Genomic DNA, 20,342 nt, shown 5'->3' on the forward strand with positions numbered 1-20,342 from the left:
AGAAAAAAAATACCAATTAAGTTTAAAAGGGTAATGTCATAATGGAGTTAGATATAAAGTTCAAGGGATGTGCAGGAGAAGGATCATGCAAGGTGTGTATAGTTATCTAATAAATGTCTGTCTTGTTAATGAGTCTATAAGCTCATCAAGAGGCAGGGACTTTGTTGGCTCATTGTTGTATGATCAGCTCTTAACATGGTGCATAGCACTTAATTGTTTTCATTTTGCCTCAGGGAGTAAGGAAGGCTAAAGAGAAGTAATATTTGAGTAGACAATGAATATGCTGTATGGTTTTTGTAAATTTAACAATATGTTTCAAACCTGTACAGTAACAAACATGTCGGCTCTGCAATTCCAATGCTCATAATTCACCCTAGAAACTATATGTAGTGCTGAGAATGGAACCCAGAGCCTGACACATGCTACGCAAGTGCTCTACCACTGAGCTACAACCCCAGCCCCTTATCCTAAGGAAATAATAAAAATTTAGATACATTAATGCTTTGTCCAAGTTGCTATGAAAGCTAGGTTTGTTAATGTAGTAGTACATAGAATAATGTACCTTTTCCCATGAATAAATAGATGTCTGAGAGTTTGAGGAAAGAAGGCTGACTCAAATAGCTTTTGAATTAGATATATATTTTACTGTAGATGTTATAGCTATTCTTCTAATACCATAGATAATGGAGACTGAGTTATGCTGCAAATATATTAGGCATTTCATGCACCAAAAACATAAAGCCAAATGATTATTTCATTATAACTCTGCTCCTAAAATTATCCTATTTGTTAAGGAATTCTGTAACAAATTTATGTTTGAATCATTGCACCAGAAAATACCATAGTACTACTGACTTGGAGAAGGAGATTGCGAGTGTGCAGTAATAAGGTTTAAAATTTATAACTGGCCATCTTAGGCAGTAAATCTAGCCAAGTTTCCTAAAAGACAATTTGAAGATACTAATAAAACTTCTGCCAAAATAATCTTTTGCAGAGCCAAAATAACTTCAGGTATGATAAACTGGCCTCAATACATGAAATTATGAAACAAACAGGCTATATGTAGTTCTGATATTGCTGTTTGCTTGAAAAGTAAACATGGGAGAAAGCAATATTTTTTACAGCAAGTGGCAGAAATGCAGACAATCTTCCAGATGATGATTATTTCTATTCATATAGAATTGTATAGCTTCTAAAGCTTCTTCACAATAAAATTCTTTATTTGATTTTTATAGTTATTTAAATAAGTTACTTAACTTTTTGGTAATGTTATTTATTTTTCTTATATATTTTCTTTTTTTAATTAATTTATTTGTTTGTTTGTTTATTTATTTATTTATTTATTTATTTATTTATTTATTTTTGCAATGTTGGGGACTCAATCCCAGGGCCTCATTCATGCTAGGTAAGTGATGTACCACTGAGCCACATCACCAGCCTGATAATATTCTTTCTTAAATAAATTTTTATAACTCAAGCAGTGTGATAATAAGGTAATTTGAGAGAGAATTCATGACTGGTTGATGAGAAATTATCACCATGCTGTCAAGAAATATAAGGTAAGTCACTATAATGTTTATATCTGAAATTATTGCTGTTTCTAATTAGCATATTTATCTCTGCTTCAGATTCTACATCATTATCCTTCAAGACTCTACTTTACATATCTCCTTAATATTATATCTTCTAAACAGACAATTGGCAACCATAATAGTAAACACTGCATAAGAGGAAAATTTGACCTTTTAAGAGGAAAGAGTTTTCTACTGGGACTTGATGTGAACAAATGAATATTCATTCAAATAAACATTTGTTAGTTCCACAAGCCATTGCAGTAAATCAGTTTTAAGAGGCTGTACAGAGATGAATATCATATCACCCTCTCTCACCCCAAATCAATCTCTTATAATGGGATCCCTTTGTTTGGATTTTATATAATACATTCTACATTAAAATACTCTGTAGTTACTTAGCTCAGGCAACACAGTGCAGGTGCATATGCTTCTGGTATCAGTCCCTAACGGCTGTTTGTAATTATTTGGTATTTACAACACACAACTTAGGTGAGTTTATTAAGTTTTGTGGTTGTTAATGATGCAATGTTGATCCTCATTTGCAGTGTCTTTAGTAAGCAGTGCATATTTTTGTATCAAATTGAATAACTGTGTGTGTGTGTGTGTGTGTGTGTATATATATATGTATGCAAACATATATACACACACACACACACACACTCACACACATATGTACAAAATTTTCTTTACTAGAGTGATTATATCAGATTGAGCTATTATTTCAGACATTATTTATATCCAACTAGGCATGGATTTCCAGGTGATGCTTGGAATTTTCCCCAAACAACAACCTTACATGACTATTTGAATATACTCACATAGTTAATATACAAATATAGTGTATTAGTATCTTATGTTCTTTACAGAAATTTTATAGTTAAGAAATTTTATAGTTCTATAAACTATTCTTCAACCTATATTAATTAGGCACACATGAACTTTTTGTTTTCATTCAAAAGTGAAGAGTCTAATCAAGTTAAAATGTTCCTAAATTCTAATTTGGATTTTTATTAAAAGTTTAAAACAGTATATTAAATTTCAATAAGAAACACTTGTTACTTAATATTTAACCATTTTTTTCTAATCATGAAGTGCTCGGGTACCAAAATTTAATTTCATTATCTTTCACTTTTTAAGAGTAATTACCCTTTGGAAGACTTTTTATTATGTTAAGAACTACTGACTTCTTTCACACCAGTAAGAAACAATTTTGAAACAATTTCAGCTGTTTTCTTTTAATGAAGTGGAGAGAGAGAGAGAATGGGATGTTATATACCTTTGATTTAACAAATACAATACTTTAAAATTTAAGTCAACATGAGTGTCAAGGATCAGGCCTGGATCAGGCTAAAAAGGATAATAGAAGGAAAAAGAAAATGGCATAAAGACAGAATGTACTAGACAGATATTGGTAGAAGAAAAAAATGCCAGAAAATTACAGTAATTTGTAATTTTTAGAGTAACTCAGTTTTAAGAGGCTGTACAGAGATGAATATCAAATCACCCTCCCTCACCCCATATCAATCTCTTATAATGGGCTTCCCAGGTGCCTTCTGCTTTGCTCTCAGTTCTCCTTGCTGCTCCAACCTCATTTCTCTATTCTTTGTCCCACCTGTAGCTTGATCAGCAGAGCTTGTTCCTCAGGGCACCAGCTCATTGGCATGCTCAGTTTTTTTTTCATGGATCTGGCTACATCTGTAAAATGGGCTGCTGTGGTTCTCTACAGAAAAGCACAAGGCTGCCATGATGTAGGAAGGAGCCAGGTGAGAGGAGATTGGGAGACTGAATAAATGATGGAACTGCCCAGGAAAGGTCTGGAAGAGACTTAACTGATCAGGTTCCCATGAAGGGGTTAAACAACAGAAGGAGGGACAGAAGACACTGCCGGTCTCACTTCCACCTGGGAGGTCAAGTGTGTTCCAGAGAACAAATTCTTCCTTCACTGTTTTCCATCTGTGTGACCTTGGTCAAATCACAGAACCTCTCTCTGCTTCAGGGCTCTGAGGATAATAAAACCTGAGGTGCCTTTACTTTGTTTCCCTGGTAAGATTAGAATGAGGGCAGAATGCAGTCTGAAGATAGTATGAAAAGGAAATTACATATTATCAGTTCCATGGGACCTGTTGGATCTGGCTTGAGTTTCAAGGGACATGAACATGTTGAATTCCCAGCTGAGCTGTGTTCCCAACCTATTGTAGCTCAGTTTGCCCACATAAAGTCTATGAAAATATTTTTTAATGAATTGAAATACAGAGAGTTCAAAGGAAACCAACCACACATGGTTTGCCTGCAGTCACTTCAATGTGTCATGGGAATAGCTGTGAAGGCAACAGGGCAGGTTGTGAGGTGTGTTGTTCCTGCTGGGTCTGCTGCCCACATTCAAACTGGTCAATACCAAGATCAGTTAGAGGTTAACAAGTGTGCAGGCTGATTTTTCCCATTTATGCTCATGTAAACCTCACCCCATCCTAACCAGAGACTCTTTTTTTTTCTTTTTTGCATTGTGAATTGAACTTGGGGAAACTCAGTCACTAAGCCCCATCCCCAGCTCTATTTTGTATTTATTTAAAGACAGGGTCTCACTGAATTGCTTAGTTCCTTCTTTTTACTGAGGCTGGCTCTCTCGATTCTCCTACCTGCTGAGCTGGTTGGATTACAAGCATATGCCACTGCAACCAGCTTACCCAGAAACTCTTGGGGAGACCAGCAGGCAGCTGGAAGTTTGCTGGCAGCTGGAAGTTTGCTGCCGGCTGAGACCCTTTAGACTCCAGGTGAAGAATGTTAAAATTGAGAGCATTGTCTCTCTAAAGGCATTAATGAACATAAGACTAGGTAGATTATTTTACCTGGCCACTAGAATTAATTCAAATGCTAAGGGGTCAAATGAGATAAAAACTGTGAATTTTTACTAATATTATATATATATGTATATCTGTATGTTTATTATATAAATATACAGATATACATATAATATATGTCATATATATATTATATACTTATATTTATGTACATGCGCGCATGCGCACATGCACACACACACACACACACACACACACACACACACACACATTGAATTGTCTGCAAAAAAAATTCCTCTAGCTGAAAAGGCAAATTCATTCTTACTACTAAAAATGAAATGAACATGTACCCTGCCACTTTCATATTATGCCTGAGTTCTTTCACAGAGGTGGACAAGGAGAGCCAGGCATGTCCTGAGGGGGGTTTGCTTTTTCCCAGTGTGCTCTGGAGCTCAAGAGTGCCGAGGATCAGGTCTGGAAGGACACTCTGGTTGGAGCATGGAAACCGAATATGTTGGAAACTGAATTCCAATGCAACAGTGCTGATCACTGAGAACTTCATGGAGTGATCAGGTCACAGAGTTCTGCCCTTAAGAAAAGGTTTAGAGTGGGCTAATTATGGTGGGAATGGATTTCTGATAACAGGAGGGGTTTTCCCCTTTCCTTTGTATTTCTCCATTTCCCTCACTCCCTCTCTCTTGCCCTTCCAGCTTCTATCATGTTATAATGTGCACAAAGGCCCTTTCCAGATGCCAGGACCATGCTCTTGGACTTCCTGGCCTCCAAAACCATCAACTAAATTGAATTCTATTGTTTATAAATCACCCAGTCTGTGATATTCTATTACAGCAGCAGTAAAGGCTAAGACAATGGCAAATTCTAGAAACAGATTCTATCTGGGGAAGGGCATTTTCTACATGCAGGCTAAAGGAATACCCAAACATGAAGTTGCATCATAAAGACACTTATTGAAGGAGCAGTAACAATCTTTCCAAAGCAAGTTTTATTCCTCTAATTTTGCAAGAGTAAAAGCTTACAGGGACCAGATGAGATGTATTGTTATCAATCCGACTTTTGTAAAATAAATATAGGAACCTGAAGATCAGGACTACCCCTTGGTTTCATTTGACAGCCCATGATGGACATCCCAGTGCTCCACCCAGCATGTCCTTCCCAGATCTGATCCTAAGCTGCTCTTTGAACCCTAGAGCCCACTGGGAAGAAGCAAAGCTGCTGGGCTCTTCTTGTGCACTTCTGTGAAGGGATCATCTTACATCTTCAGGTGGGAATAGAGAAAGCCTATTAGGAACTCAGCCATAATGTAAAAGTAGCAGAGTGTCCTCTTCACTTCCTTTTTCATACTGGAAGCAAATAAACTTCCCAGAGCAAACAGCTCTCATGAATGTATGAGGTCATCCTATATCCCTTGTCCCATATCCTTGATCTCTAAGGCTTTTGCTATATGAAGATGACTTTCCAGGCATTAAATATTGGGTGTTCTGGGAGCTGCTATGGATGTGGAGCGAAGCTAGGGGAAAAAGTTCAGAGGAGTTTACTGAAATGCTCTAGCCTGAGTCCTCATGAAACCCGTTAGGCCCATGAGGTCTGTGACATGTACCTAGGGGTTAGGGCATCGGCTGGTCTGAGATGGCCCCAGAACAAACATGTGTGCCACTTATTTTATTTGTTGGTACTAGGAATTAAACCAAGGGTTACTTTTTCACTGAGCTACAGCCCCAGTCTTTAATTTATTTTTCTTTCTTTTGTTAAGAAATTATCTTGATAAATTTCTGGGTGGTTCAGTCTTGCTAAATTGCTGACACTGGCTTTGAACTTGTGATCCTCCTGCCTCAGCCTCCTGAGTTTGTATTATGGGCATGGGCCATCCACCCAACCTCCCCCCACCTTTTAATATAGCAAAGTCTGTGCATTTCCACTCCCTCAAAACTGGGAATTCCCATCTTCAGACATTAAGTCTCCACCTTCAAAATTGGGGTATACATTTCTGTGGTGGGGAAGGTGGAAGAAGTGGAGATGGTCAAAATTGGTCTCTGTGTTGATTGGGTTGAGCTGATAGGCATGAGGACATGTAGGGGCCTTGTTTGCACCTAGGATAAGGGGAAACTGGCATAAATATTGGCACACTTGAATTTTTTTCCAAATTAAAGCCATGGGAAACCCACTTAATAGTCCATCTCTCTTCCAGGGAGGATTAGCTTCTCCTGTGGGAAGCTCTGGAGACATATTTTCTGGTGCAGATTCCAGGGACCCAAGCTGATCTCTCTTGCAACTCCTTTGTCCACCTGGAGGGAGGAAAAATTACAAGAGCACAGGCACAAACCCTGCCCAAAGAGGTCCAGCCAATTTGTCTGCAGGGTTGGTCCATCAATATTTGTGGAAATGCTTTGGGGATCATAGCCATGCTCAGGGGATTTAATACTAAGGTTCCAGGCTGCACTATGCCCTGCAGGATTTTCCCCCTGACCCACATGGTCAGCTATGCCCCTTGGGTACTGGGCTTCTGAGATCCTCAACACAGATGCTGGAGAGCTTCATGGGTTGAAGGACAGCTCCAAACTGTAGGCAGTAGCCTACATTTCCACCTTGATATGCACCTGCAAAACACCCTAGAAAATGGAAGAAAAGAAGCCAATGACCCTGCCCATCCCCCACCTGATCAGTTTTATCCCAGTATCTCTTGTTCTGCACAAGCCTGTTCCTTCCCATCCCATCAGGATCCGAGTGTCCCTATGCTTCACACTTGGCTTTTACTTTCCTCTTACAAACATATTTTTCCAGGATTGTGTTGTGATCATAAGTGCGCCTTCAATGGCTTCATGTCATTCGGCTCTCCATCTCCCCTCCTGTTGAAAACCCATCTGCTGACTTTTCCATTGTACTGCTCTAAGGAAATGTAGTGAGCACTTCTAGGAAAAGAACCTTTCCTAATTCAGATAATTTCATTTAGAGTAGTTGTATCACGAGTATAGGGCAGAATTCCAGGGGTGCCATTTAGCTCTCTTAGGACCTGTGTGCCCTGAGGATAGCTTCTCCAAGGGGAAGCAGCATTCCATTCCTAAGGGCAGGCCCTCACCACTGGCACCTCATATAATACAACTGGCTTTACCTCATATAATACAACCGGGTTCCCATGGGTTGTGCACTCTCTGGAAAAAACCTGGCTGTCTTCCAACCTCCCCTGCTGGGCTCCACTCTCCCAGTTGGGCAAGGGTTTCTGGCTTGTCTTATTCCAAGGATACTGGCCTTTGTCTCCAGGGATAGTTCCCAGTGTGAACCCCAACCCACTTCATATTGGTGGGGCTTCTCATCCTCCACTTGACAAGAGTGTGTCCCATTGTTGGCATTTCTTGGCACTCCCTATTAATAATATGAAACATCATTCTTCTTTTCTCATTCCCTGCCCCTCTAACCCTTGTGCTTATAGGACTCTCTGTGTTCTAGTTACCCTGTGCTCAGGCAAGTGGCAGGTAAGTGTGTGCTAAAGAGAGGACCTCAGTGCCCCAGAGAAGAGTTCCACAGGTTGGGGGACAGAGCCATTCCCAGGGTGCTGAGCTCTTTCCAGTTCACTTTCTGCTGCTGGCTCCTGTTTTCTCTTTCTGTTGGTCACAGGATTTCTACTGATCATGGAAACAGACAAGATCTAAAGCTTCCTGGCTATCTGTCATTTTTTTTCTGGTGAGACGGTTTCACAGTTGTCACAGGAGGAAAACAATAATTCTTGGTGATGCCACTTCCGTCTTAAAAAAAACTATCGAAGAACTTTATCATTCCTTTTGGAAGGAATTTCTGTTTGGTGACAGTCTTGCTCAGGACAGCCATGCTTATGTTCAGGATGAGAGGCTCTCTTGCTGACTGCTGTGGGCTGTGTTCCAGGCTTGGCAATACTTGTTTATTTTTTTTTTTTAGGAATTAAACTCACCAATGCCAGTGTTATCCATATCTCCTCTGCTGGCTGAGTAAACCTGTGTATAGGATGCTCACAGCCCCTCAGTGACCATGGGGCACCATGCTGAAGAACCACTGTATTTTTTCCATGACATCTCTAAGGTGGGGGAGTTCTCTCCCCCACTCCATGCCCCTCCCATTACAGAATCAGACTTCCACATGGTGTTTACTAAAAGCTTCAAATCCTTAGACTTTCTGTACAAATCCTGTTATGGAACAGAACCACAAACATTAAATCATTTTGAAAAACAAAAGTTAATCACCAGTGAACTAGAATGAATGACATAGAAACCTGGAATTCGTAGGTTAAACTACTTTTAACTGGATTTAGTAGGTTAAACTAGAGTGCATGCATGTAGCTTCAAACCACAGCTCAGTGAGTGTGAAATTGCTTTTTTTGGCCTATCTTCTTGGCCAACTGTTCACTCTCCAGATTAAGAAACTGATAATTGCGACTGAGCTGGTGGCCCAGCCTACAGGTAGGGCCTTCTGGCTGAACTCTCTCTGGCCTAAGGTAGACCTCCCTCAGGCCCTGGATGATTTTGTTTCTTTTCCTTTGTGTCTGTTGAGTAAAAAGAAAGGATTAGAGAAAGGGCCCCATTGCCAGTTGTGAGTCCTTATTTTTTTCATTCAACAATCATTAATTCTACCTCATAAATAGGTACAAATATTATGTGCTCATTTTAAAACTAAAAACATCACACACACTCCTGTGCTTGTCTCCAGGGCTCTGCCAAATCCAGTTGCCTTTTTTCTTTTGATATTTTTACTTTTGATTGATATATGACAGTTGTACATTCTTCTGGGGTACACTGTGCTTTAACACATCGTAAATGCCATGAATTTTGTGGTAGAGTTGGTCAGGCTCCTAAATGAGGAGGAAGGAAGAGAAAGAAAGAGAGGAGGGAGGGAGGGAGGGAGAGAGAGAAAGAGAGAGAGAGAGAGGGAGGATGAGACCACAGAAGGAAGGGAGGAAGAGAGAGAGAAAAAAGGAAGGAGGGGTGTTAGTTGTGACTCACAGGTAATTAATTACCGGTTTCTTCACCAACTGTGCTGTGGTCCCAGCTGCCCAGGTCTCAAAGCTGAGGTTGGCTCTATTTGACTTCATGGTGTAAGGCTATTGTAGATGAGAGACTGAGGACACCACTAAGTCACCAGGCCATGACTTTTGTTTATGTCATTGTGTTGTTGAAATGAGCATCACCACCTAAACTCCAATTCTTACAGATCTATTTTAAGAGTTAAGTCATTTCCAAAAGCAGGATTGTGGAATTCCTGCAGCTTACTTGGCCCTTGTCACACTCCATCCTCCTTGAGGAACCGTCCGGGATGGAGCTGGCCTGAGCTCTGCCTGCTGCCCACTCTGCAGGCCCTGCAGAGTCCCTTCACCTTTGCCTCTGCTTCCCCACCTGTCTGCAGTGAGGCAGAGAAACTGCCTCAGGATAGAAAGGAGTTTGGTCAGTGAACTCCTGGTCTAAGTACCTGGGAGGGGCTGAAGGCAGAGTGGAACAGAGGGGCTCTGTCCTGTGTGCTGTCTCTTGCTGTGGGTTGAATAATTACCACAATACCCAGGTTCCAGAGGCCCCTGAGACCTGCAAGTCCTGACAAGTGTCCTCGAATTCTCATGATGCCCCTGGCCAGGGGGAACTCACTCAATTCTTCAAACAGAAAACGCTGGCTTCCAGAAAGTCTTTAGAACATCAAACCTTCTGAGGTCTTGTTCCTCAAGTGTGCCACTTTCTATGTTTCTCTTTCTACCCATTGTCCAGAAACTGACAAAGGCCATGATCACAGAGAGGCTGAGTTTTCTTATGACTAATTTCTGGAGGCATTTATCTACTCAGGAGATGCTAGGCTCATGAAACTAGGCTTATAGGAATGTGAGTATTAATGTAGGTGAGTAACCATGGATAATAAGATGTAACAGGAGTGTGAAACCATTTAAGGAAAAAAAATAAAGTCTGGACACATTCTGATGTAAAGAATTAAGCACTGGTCACTCTTTTCAATTCATTAAAGTAGTTTCCCTCAATGCTTATCTTCATTTAGATTGATCCTTTAAGTAATTTAAATTAGCACAATTTTTTTTTTCCAGTAGGTACTTTCAAAAATGGATGTCATTATTTTCTCAAAGAACCCTTGGGGAATTTTTTTCTTTTTCTGTGTGCCTACAGAGGAATATTTTGACCATTCTAGGAGCAATAATGTTTTACCTCTGATTTGTTTCTTTTCTTTTCTTTATCACTGGGGACTCAACCCAGGGCCTTGTGCATAGTATCATTGAAGTATATCCCTAGCCCTTTTATTTTACTTTGAGACAGGGTCTTTCCAAGTTTCCCAGGCTGGCCTCAAGCCTTGATCCTCCTTCCTCAGACTCTTGAATAACTGGGATTACAGGATTATGATTGCCACTGACCCTGGTTTCCACTCTTGCTCTTGATTTGAACCACAAAGCAGAGCATTATGGAGAAATCCTGGGAGGTGCAATCCTCTTCACAGAGGAGGTGAGAACTTGGCAAGGCCTGTCTGCTAGGGAGTTGGAAGGATCTATGGGTGGCTCCTGGCTGGCGCCTGAATGGACATTCAGCCACTAGGGTATGTGGGAGGATGTCTTCAGGTCGGAAAGGTTAGTACTTGGATTTTATTCATTAGCTGTGACATATTGGGAATTACTTAGCTGCTTTGGGTCTCAGTCTCTTCATCTGCAAAACACAGACTGGATCATTCTACTCTGTTCTTTACTGATTTAAGAAACCAAGGATTGCAGAAAACACAGTTAAGCCATATGTCACATAGCAAGTACACAAAGAATGGTCACCATTGTTTCTTTGCTTACCTCTGAGTGACTATGGGACCATCTCTCTGCAAAATATATTGGACAATAAAATGAATGACAGAATTCCAAAAGAAGAAGTGCTAAGTGTAATCCAATTTGTAAATGTTAACCGTTTTTGTGAATTACCTCCTACAATGCAGCACCAAGTTTAGTAGAAAGAAGTGACTTCTTTGTTCCTAGGAAAAGAGATGACACTTTAAACCTGGTTGAGACTTGCTAGGCCATTTATGTGTACAGAACAATGAGTCTGGGAGGGAGGCAGGCAGGGCCAGAGCAGGCTGCATCAAGCCCAGCCTGCCAGCCACAGGTGTTTCTCCTCTTGGTGCCCAGGCCATCACATGTCACTGCCTGTAGACTTCAGGAGGCCAGCACAGTGAATCTGGTGTGGAAGGACATGAGTGTAATCCATAATGAACCAGAAGTGAGACCCCACACACCCTTGGAGAACATAAATGCTGTTCCTCAGTGCAAACTCAGTTTCAAAGTTCCTGTTTCCAGAATTTGCCTTCCTAGAATCTCATCAGGCACTTTAGCCATGTGTGTAGGTAACAGCACAATGAAGAGCTCCATGTCATCTCCAAAATTCTAGCACCCTCTACCATTTAAGAATTTGTGATTCAGCTAGCAAATTTAACTAAAGATTGTTTTTCCTGAGATTGACATTTTTCTTTTATGTCTGTAAATGAGCAAATACCATTTTCAGCTTTTTTGTGTGCTTTCCGAATAAACCAAATGAAAATATTTTAGTTTTTCTTGAGCCAATCCTTTTTCTTCATTATCTTCCTTGAACCATATTCAGATTGAACCTCTCTATTCAGAAGATCCAAATCCAAAATGCTTTGAAATCTGAAGCTTTCTGATTACAATGCTCAAAAAGTGTCAGTATTTTGGATTCTGGATTTTTAGATTAGCAATGTTCACCTGGTAAAGTCTATGCAAAGATTTCACAATCAAAAAAACACTCTGACATCTGGCATTTCAGATAAGGAATACTCAATATGGACACATAGTTTTATAGTTTTTATTTATTGATGCTTGATCCATATTTTGTTGTTCAAAAGAACCAGGGCTTGAAAAGTTAGATTCCACAGCTTTGAGTAACATTGGAGGCAAATGAAAACCTATCATTTTAAGGGGGTAGGGGTATCTGTGGCGCTGCTATGTCCTCGCCTTTTGTTTTTCACATATGGGACATGCTTGAGTTGTTACATAAATGGAAATTAGGATTATGGAGACCCTGGGAAAATGGCAATCAGAGTTGTCAGCTGTCCTTCAGAGTTTCCTTTTTTTTTCTTTCTCACATTCTGAGAATATAAGTTATTTTCTTTGCTTCTGCAAACGTGGTGGGGATAGGTAAGGGCAGGAGTCATTATATTTGACATGTGTGAAACAACATGAAGCAAGACAACCTCATGTCAATTCAACCATCTTCTCATTCCTTTCATCTTCCCTCCATTTCTTCTTCTTCATCTTCCTCTTGTTATTTCTCCTCCTCTTTCTTCTTCTCCTCCTCCTTTTCCTTCTCATTCTTATTCCTCCTCCTCCTCCTCCTACCCCACCTCCTCTTCCTCCTCCTCCTTCTTCATTTCCTTCTCTTTATTCTTCTTCCTCTTCCTCTTCTTCCCTCTTCCTCCTTCTTCACCACCTCCTCCTTCTCCTCTGCCTCCTCCTTCTTCTTTGGAAATTTGGACATTATGATAATCAGTGAAAAATGAACACCTATTTCAGCTTCAGCATCCCAAGAAAACAAGAATCCTTAAGTTCAGATTAAGTTCCATCTCTTACTCATTTATAACATAAGAATGACACAATATCTCTAGGAGATAATATGGGCATTAGATATACATTAGGATTTGTGCTTAATTGCAAGCAAGACACTCCTTGGGCCAGGAATAGAAATGTTTGTACCAACTAAAAAGACTCACAACTAAAAAGACTCACATCTGGTAAGTTCACCCTTTTATTTAGGTGCCAGGTGTGATCAGCTCTTGTACACATCATCCAGTCAGTTATATGAGCCTGCCTGCTGACAGTGCCTGCTAACAATTCACTCCTATCTGTCCAGGGTTTTCATAGAGATCATCAGAGCAGATACCTTAAGCTGGCTGAGCTATTTCATGAAGACAGGAAGCCCAACGGGTAGGGGGGGTGCTCAGAGTCTATACTAAAGTGATTACAACCTACAGAAGATAAGACCTAAATCCCAGACTTTTACACAATTGGACTATCTGAGAAGCACTGTGAGAGTTGGGCATGCCTCCACATGACTCACAGGGAGAGGATAGTCCCAAATTCTCCTGATTAACCCCCACATGTCTAAGTGCACCCATAAACCATGAGCTGACTAATGACTGGAGCCCAAGATGCTCAGCCTTAGTCAGAAAGCCATCAGTCAAACCAGGTAGGGATTAATAGGCAGTCTATACCATCTGTATTAGTCAGCTCTCTGTTACTGTAACAAATGCTAAGATAATCAACTTATAAAAAGAGAAAGTTTACTGGCTCAGTTCAGAGGTTTCAATCCAGGATTGGTTAATCTCATTGCTTTTGGGCCTTTGATGAGACAATATATCATGACAGGAAATGTGAGGTGGAACCAAGCCATGTATTTCATGACTAGGAAGCAAGAGAGGGGTGGGGGAAGGAGGGAGAAAGGAAGAGACTGGGGTCCTACAATCCCCTCCGAGGACATACCCCCAAGTCACCTAAAGCATCCTATGAGGCTCCACCTCCTAATGGTTCTAGTACCTCTCAAAAGCAGCCCAAACAGAAGGATGCACCTTTGACAAATGGGCTTTGTGGAGACATTCCAGATCCAAATTATAGCGCCATCCTCAGGGCTGCTTCTACCACACAACATTGAAGAATGAACTCAATCAGTTTCCTAGTCTACCCAACACCAGTATAGTGAGGCTGTCCCTGGAGTGAGACCCAAGAAGCAGTAGAGTCAGCAGGGGACAGTTTGGGGAAGGACCTGAGGGTCTTCTTTGACATGCCTGACAGAGATCTATTTATTAATGTAGCAAACTGGGCTCTGTGGTTTATGTCCTACCTGACTCTTTTCTATTATGTTTATGACCTAGTGCTTTATATATATATATTTTTCCATTCAATCCTCAAACTCATCCTAGACAGTAAATAACATAGTATCTGCTACCATATAGACGAATGTCTCCCAAACTCCCAAGTATTTTAAGTGGCTTGGCCAGTAGTCTGTGTCATTATTGAGAAGTGATGGAGATGGAGCCTGGTGGGTGAAAGTGGGGGGTCACTGAGGGTAACTCCATCCCCTTCCTCTCTCAATATTTTTCATTTGATTTTGAAGTGAGCAGCTTTGCTCTTCCTCATGTTGCCCGCCATGAAGTTCAGTTTCATTCTCCACAGTCATAAGAGCAATGGAGTCAGGCTACATGGACCAAAATCTCAGAAACTATGAGCCCAAATAAACCTTTACTCTTTCTAAGTAGTTATCTCAGGTGTGTTGTTATATAATTGAAAGCTGCGTGACAAAATATTTAATTTTTAGATAAAGTAATTGAGGTTGACTTCTAGCTTCTGAGAGAGCTTGGACTTAAAGACCAACAGAATACCAGAAACAACCAATGACCAGGAAATAGTGGTCATTCAGACCACAGATTTCTTTCTTAAAATCTTGCTCGATCAGAGGCAAGCAAGCACCTGTATATAACCTGCACTGTTGGTCAGTAACAAATGCTTCCTGAAGTCTAATGTCATGGCATTTCCATAAATACTGCTCTCTCATGGGAAATCAAGAAGAGAAATGTGTGAGCACAGTGCATAGGCAAATCACTGTCCCCAATTTCCATTTATTATTTTTTTCCATTTAGGAATAAAAACCCTCAGTTTTAACTGGATGAGTTAACTTTGATCTACAGATCACATTTTCTGGTCTTCTTTGTGGCTAGATATGACCATATGACCAAGTTCAGGCCAATAAAATGAGACAGGAAGTGATGTATGCCTCAGTAAAGAAACAGAGTGTACACTACACCCCTCTACCCTGGCTCTCCAACCTAAGTAATTGGAACACAGAAATAAAGCCAGGCATTGAAAACAATAGAGCTGTAGCACTGGCCCAGGTCATTGTCATCTCAAAGGAGAAGGAACCAAACTTATTTTAGCTACTGTATTTTGGGGGTCTTAATTATAATCATTCAGACTTCACCTTCGTCCAGAGGTGATGGTATACCTAAAGTAGATCATGAATCTAAGAGGACTTTTCTCACGTCCTTACCGTGGGCAAAACACTGACAGAGCATCCTCCACGTACCTGATCTTGAGAGTGAGGCCTCTTTTTATACATCCCAGTCGATCAGGACTAGATGGAGTCCCTAAGGAAAGCCTTTAAGGAAGAAACTCCCGGGACTACAGAAGAAAATGGGGGTCTGGGCCAGCCCCTGTAGCAGCTGGATTCTCATTTAAAAGTAAAAACCAATCATACTTCATTTTTATCTTAAATAACCATGGGCAGAATTGCCTGCATATAGGTCATCCCTGGAAGGAATGTGTTTGCTTTATTTCATTTAGAAAGCCCTAGAAGCAGAAAATATATATGGTCCATGGGGAATATGTGTGGCCTGGTAGCAGCAGCCCTGGGCTGGAGGGTTGGGGATTCAAGTCCCATCTCCAACTCAGAGCCTCAGCTTTAGCAGAAGGAGGGGACAGGACTTATTTTGGGACAGGCAGCTCAGCTGACAATGTCTGTCACCCCCAAACAATAAACCTGGCCCTCCCCCTTGAGTGTTGGGGAGACCAACTCCCTCCCCTTAGATCTGGTCTCATGGTCAAGGCTGGCTGGTAATCAACAGGATGCTATGGAAATGGTGACACATGGCTCTAGGAGCCAAGTCAAAGGAGGGATGTCGTTTCTGTCTAAAAATCCTGGAAAACTTATCCTTGGAGGCTCCCTGATGGTTCATGCACAAGAAGGAAGAGTCATCATAAGGCCATCTGCTTTCTCCCTGCAGTGTACAGTCTCCAAGTGGCATGAGAAGCACACTTTGGAAAGTATGGCTTGCGTTCTTAGTCTTCTGGAAGTTTCCTAGCTAGCACAGGTGGGTGGAAAAACCATCCTACATATAGATGTTTGGTGAAGGGAAAAGGTCACCGAGTAGTCATATCTAAAAGGCCACTTGGATGAGCACAGAAATTCAGTGCCTTGAGAATAAAACAAATTTGCCCTCTGAGCTCACGCCTTTGGTGCTGGTCTTAGGGAAGGTACAGCACCATAGCCAGGCCTAGGCTCAGGGGCCTCACAGGCTCTATGAGCACAACAAGGTGGCAGGGGTGTGGGAACCAGGCAATTGTACACACAAGGTGAGTACCCCTCAGTGGAACCCTTGGGAGCAGAAGTATTTAACATTTCAGAATTTATTTTGGATTTGGGAATATTTACAGAGATTTTACTGTTTGAGCTTCCTTAATCTAAAAACACAAAATCTGAAATAGTCCCAAATTTCAAAACTTTTTGAGTGCCCACATTATATTTCAAAAGTTTATGATTTTGAGATAAGGGATGCTCAATTTGTCTTCCTTAATACATCCTCATTCTACATACAGCTATTCTACATGCCCCGCCTACCCTCCAGAGCATCTAGTGAGAAATGGGGACTCCCAGCCTGCTGAGCAGAGGGGTCAAAGTGCAGTAATAGCCTGGGGCTTGCCCAGATGCTCTCTATAAGGCTACCAGAAGGGGTTTCAGAGGGAGAGACTGGACCAGGGACATAGGGACAGATCCTCCAGCAGATTCTGTTGGTTGGTTCCAGGTCTGGATCCAGTACCTGCCAGAATCCAAATGGTAAGTGTCTCTGACACTTCTCAGACATGGCCCTTGCTTTACTAAGAATCAGTGATAATCTCAGCCTGCATGATTTTATATGCTACTCATTTATATTTTGTTCTGATTTCCTTAGAATGTATCCAGATCACTGGGTGGGCAAAACCTCCAGTGAAGAGACTAGAACCAGGGTGGAGCCATGGCTTATGTTGTTTTGCTTACAATTTGCCTCCTTTTGATATTTTACTTTTTATTTTTATTTTTTTTACTAGGTGACACATTTGTGTGGATCATAAGTCAAAACAGGCCATCAGGGAACTGCTTCCTTTTCTGGTCCATCCCATGTTCCCTCCTCTAGCCCTGTTTTCCATTTTCATTGGCTTTGTGTAAATCCTCTGTGAGTTGCATAAGCTGATGCAATAGCATTGAGACTTTTCCTTCTCTACACAAAATTTTCCTTTTCTATGCAACAGTAGAGCTGGCTTCTAAGGAAGTATTGGATCATAAACTTCATATTATTATTATAGTAATCTCATTCTTAATTTAACATATCTTTAAATTATATGTGTCACCTTAGCTAAGATGCCCAGTTGTTTGATCAAATACCAATATTTGTAGATGTGATTGATCAGCATTTGAATTAGTTGACTTTGAATAAAGCAGATGAATTTTCCAGAATGTGTGCAGACCTTCCCCAATCAGTTGAAGGCCTTAAGAAAATAAAGACAGAGAAACCCTGAAGAAAAAAAAAAAAAAAACTTTGCTTCTAAACTGTTACACAGGAATCCCACCTGAGTGTTCCAGTCTGCCAGCTGCCATAGGGATTTTATATTCAATTCTACAAAATAAACTCTTACCTACATTTGCAGACTGCCGATGGCCCTTCAAGTTTGGGACTTGCCAGTCTCTTAAGATCAATCTCAATCTCTCTCTCTCTCTCTCTCTCTCTCTCTCTCTCTCTCTCTCTCTCTCTCTCTCCTGCGTGCACTCTCTTTCTCTCTCTTATATTATTTGAGGTTTCAGTTTCCTGCTTTTGTTTCAGCCAGCCTTGGTTCAAAAATATTAAACAGAAAATTCTAGAAATAAACAACTCATAAATTTAAAATTGCATGATAAAATCTTATTCCATCCCCCTCCATCCATGCTGGGACATGGATTGTCCCTTTGTCCAGTGTACTCATCTGTATAGGGTACCCAATCCTTACTTACTTGGTTCCTGTATCCATTACAGATCAGTTGTCCTGGTGATGCAATACTTGTGTTCATGTAACCATCACATGGTAACCTGACACTGTGTCAAGATGTCCATGTCATCCACCTCACCTCATTTCACAGAGTGGTTATGAAGCCAGATTTAAAATTAGGTAGTCAGTGTAGTTAGGTAAATCAGGTCTAATACCGAGTGAAATCTAAAATGGAGGCCATGCTGAGAATGATTCTAGGAAACACAGGACAACTCATGGAATGTTAATGAAGTCCGAAAAGGCCCTAGGTCTAAGTCCACCTCAAAGAAGTGTTAATGAAAAGCCCCCAGCAAACTTAAAGATAGCCCATCACAAAGAAGTGTCCCACCCCTCAGGCCTTCCAACCTACATTCCATCCCCAAAACTATAAAAAGGAGAAACAACCGCACTTCCACGGATTCCACCTCTTGGGTCCCCTTCTTTCTAGGGAGAAGTCTTTTCTGCTGTCCTTTAATAAACTTCTAATTCCTACTCTGACCTTGCCTCGGCGTGCTTCTTTGGAGTTATTCTTCAACATGGGGAAGCAAGGACTCGTCACCAGCCAACAGCGGTAACAGTTACATCATCTCACATCATCACAAAAAAGAGGAGGACCACATTTTCAGAATTTCAGAAAGAGGAAGAGACCATATTCACATAACTTTCATCAACATACATGGTTATAATGGTTCTCTTTTATTACAGTTTATTACCAATCATTTGGCTGTGCCTAATTTATGAAGTAGACTTTAGGATATGCTATATAGGAAAGAAGCATAGTGTATATAGGGTTTGATACCAGTTGAATTTTTGAGATCCCACTGAGGGTCCTGTAATGTGTCCTTTATGGATAAAGAGGGACTACTGTGACACATGCTATTGGTTCACTGATTAATCCAATGATCCCATCTTTTTTTTTCAGTAGATGTTTGCAAAGGAGTTTATAGATAAAATATAATGATGTCCATAACTAACTTCTAAGCAGTTCAGCAAGAGGGGATGGGGAGAGAGAGGAAATTTCGTAGACATTCAATGTTGAATCCAGGCAACATGTGCACAGTACTTATTGAGCTGCTCCTTCAACCTTTCAATCTCTGTAAACATTATGCTAAGAGCTTGAGAGGAATATTCTCTCCCCCACTGCATTTCCACAGATGGCAAGCCCATCGATGGGTCACAATGTGTCTCCTTGACCCCACAGCCACAACAGAAAGAGCAGTGTAGGATGGGAAGGAGAGGGAGAGTTCTAGAAAACACCCCACATCTGTTGATACTTGGTGAGGAAGCCAAGAGGGTTCCATTTCCTGAAACACCAGGCACCTGATTCAAGGCCCAGAGAGGAGCAGAGCAGAAACTGGGGCTTGGCTAGATTCTGTTTTTCCTGTGAAACCAAAGTCACACCATGATCTAATCTCCCTGGTCCCAACCCAGCTCTGCACAGTCTCATCCAACCCTATCTCTTCTTCCCCTGTCCCCAGTGCTCTTACCAGCCACCAAGCCTGTAGGAGATTGTGGAGCAGGGAAGGGACCCAGATGTGTCTGGGAAGGGACTTGAGCATTGGCTGTGGGCACTCAGATGGGAGAAACGTTTTCTCCATCCCCTCCCTGTGCTTTTCAAGCAAAACACAATTCCAGGGGTCTGTAGAGGATCTGATAACCAGCTGAGCCTAAGATGGAAGGCAAATCTTCCTGGAGTCTGTATATGCAGGTATAAAATTAGCAACAGCTCTTTACATGCAAGGTGCAGTGGAAAGCAGATACCATGACCCATATTTATTAGTTTCTGTCTACTGGAAACTCAGCCATAGCTGATAGTGATGCCTTTATGCAGCAATTCTCTGCTAAAGTATACAATCCTGCTGGGAGGAGCAGTGAGAAAATTACTTTATTATCCAGCACTTGGGTTTCCTCATCGGTAAAATGTGAATGACTGCTTGCTTGTGCTAGGATTACTATATATTATGTTTGTAAAGTCCTCAGAAGGAAACTGATCCACTTCTTAGCATCCAGTAAATGTTATCTGCTGCTTTGTTCTTGAGCACAGGACATGTTGTACCTGAAGAGTTTCTGCTGTTAAGCAAAATAAGAATTGAGATCTGGCTCTGCTAAGAAAAAGCTACTTGAACTTTTGGATGCTCATGAAATTCA

The sequence above is a fragment of the Ictidomys tridecemlineatus genome, chromosome 3, assembly GCF_052094955.1.
Source record: "Ictidomys tridecemlineatus isolate mIctTri1 chromosome 3, mIctTri1.hap1, whole genome shotgun sequence".
NCBI classification, from domain to species: domain Eukaryota; kingdom Metazoa; phylum Chordata; class Mammalia; order Rodentia; family Sciuridae; genus Ictidomys; species Ictidomys tridecemlineatus.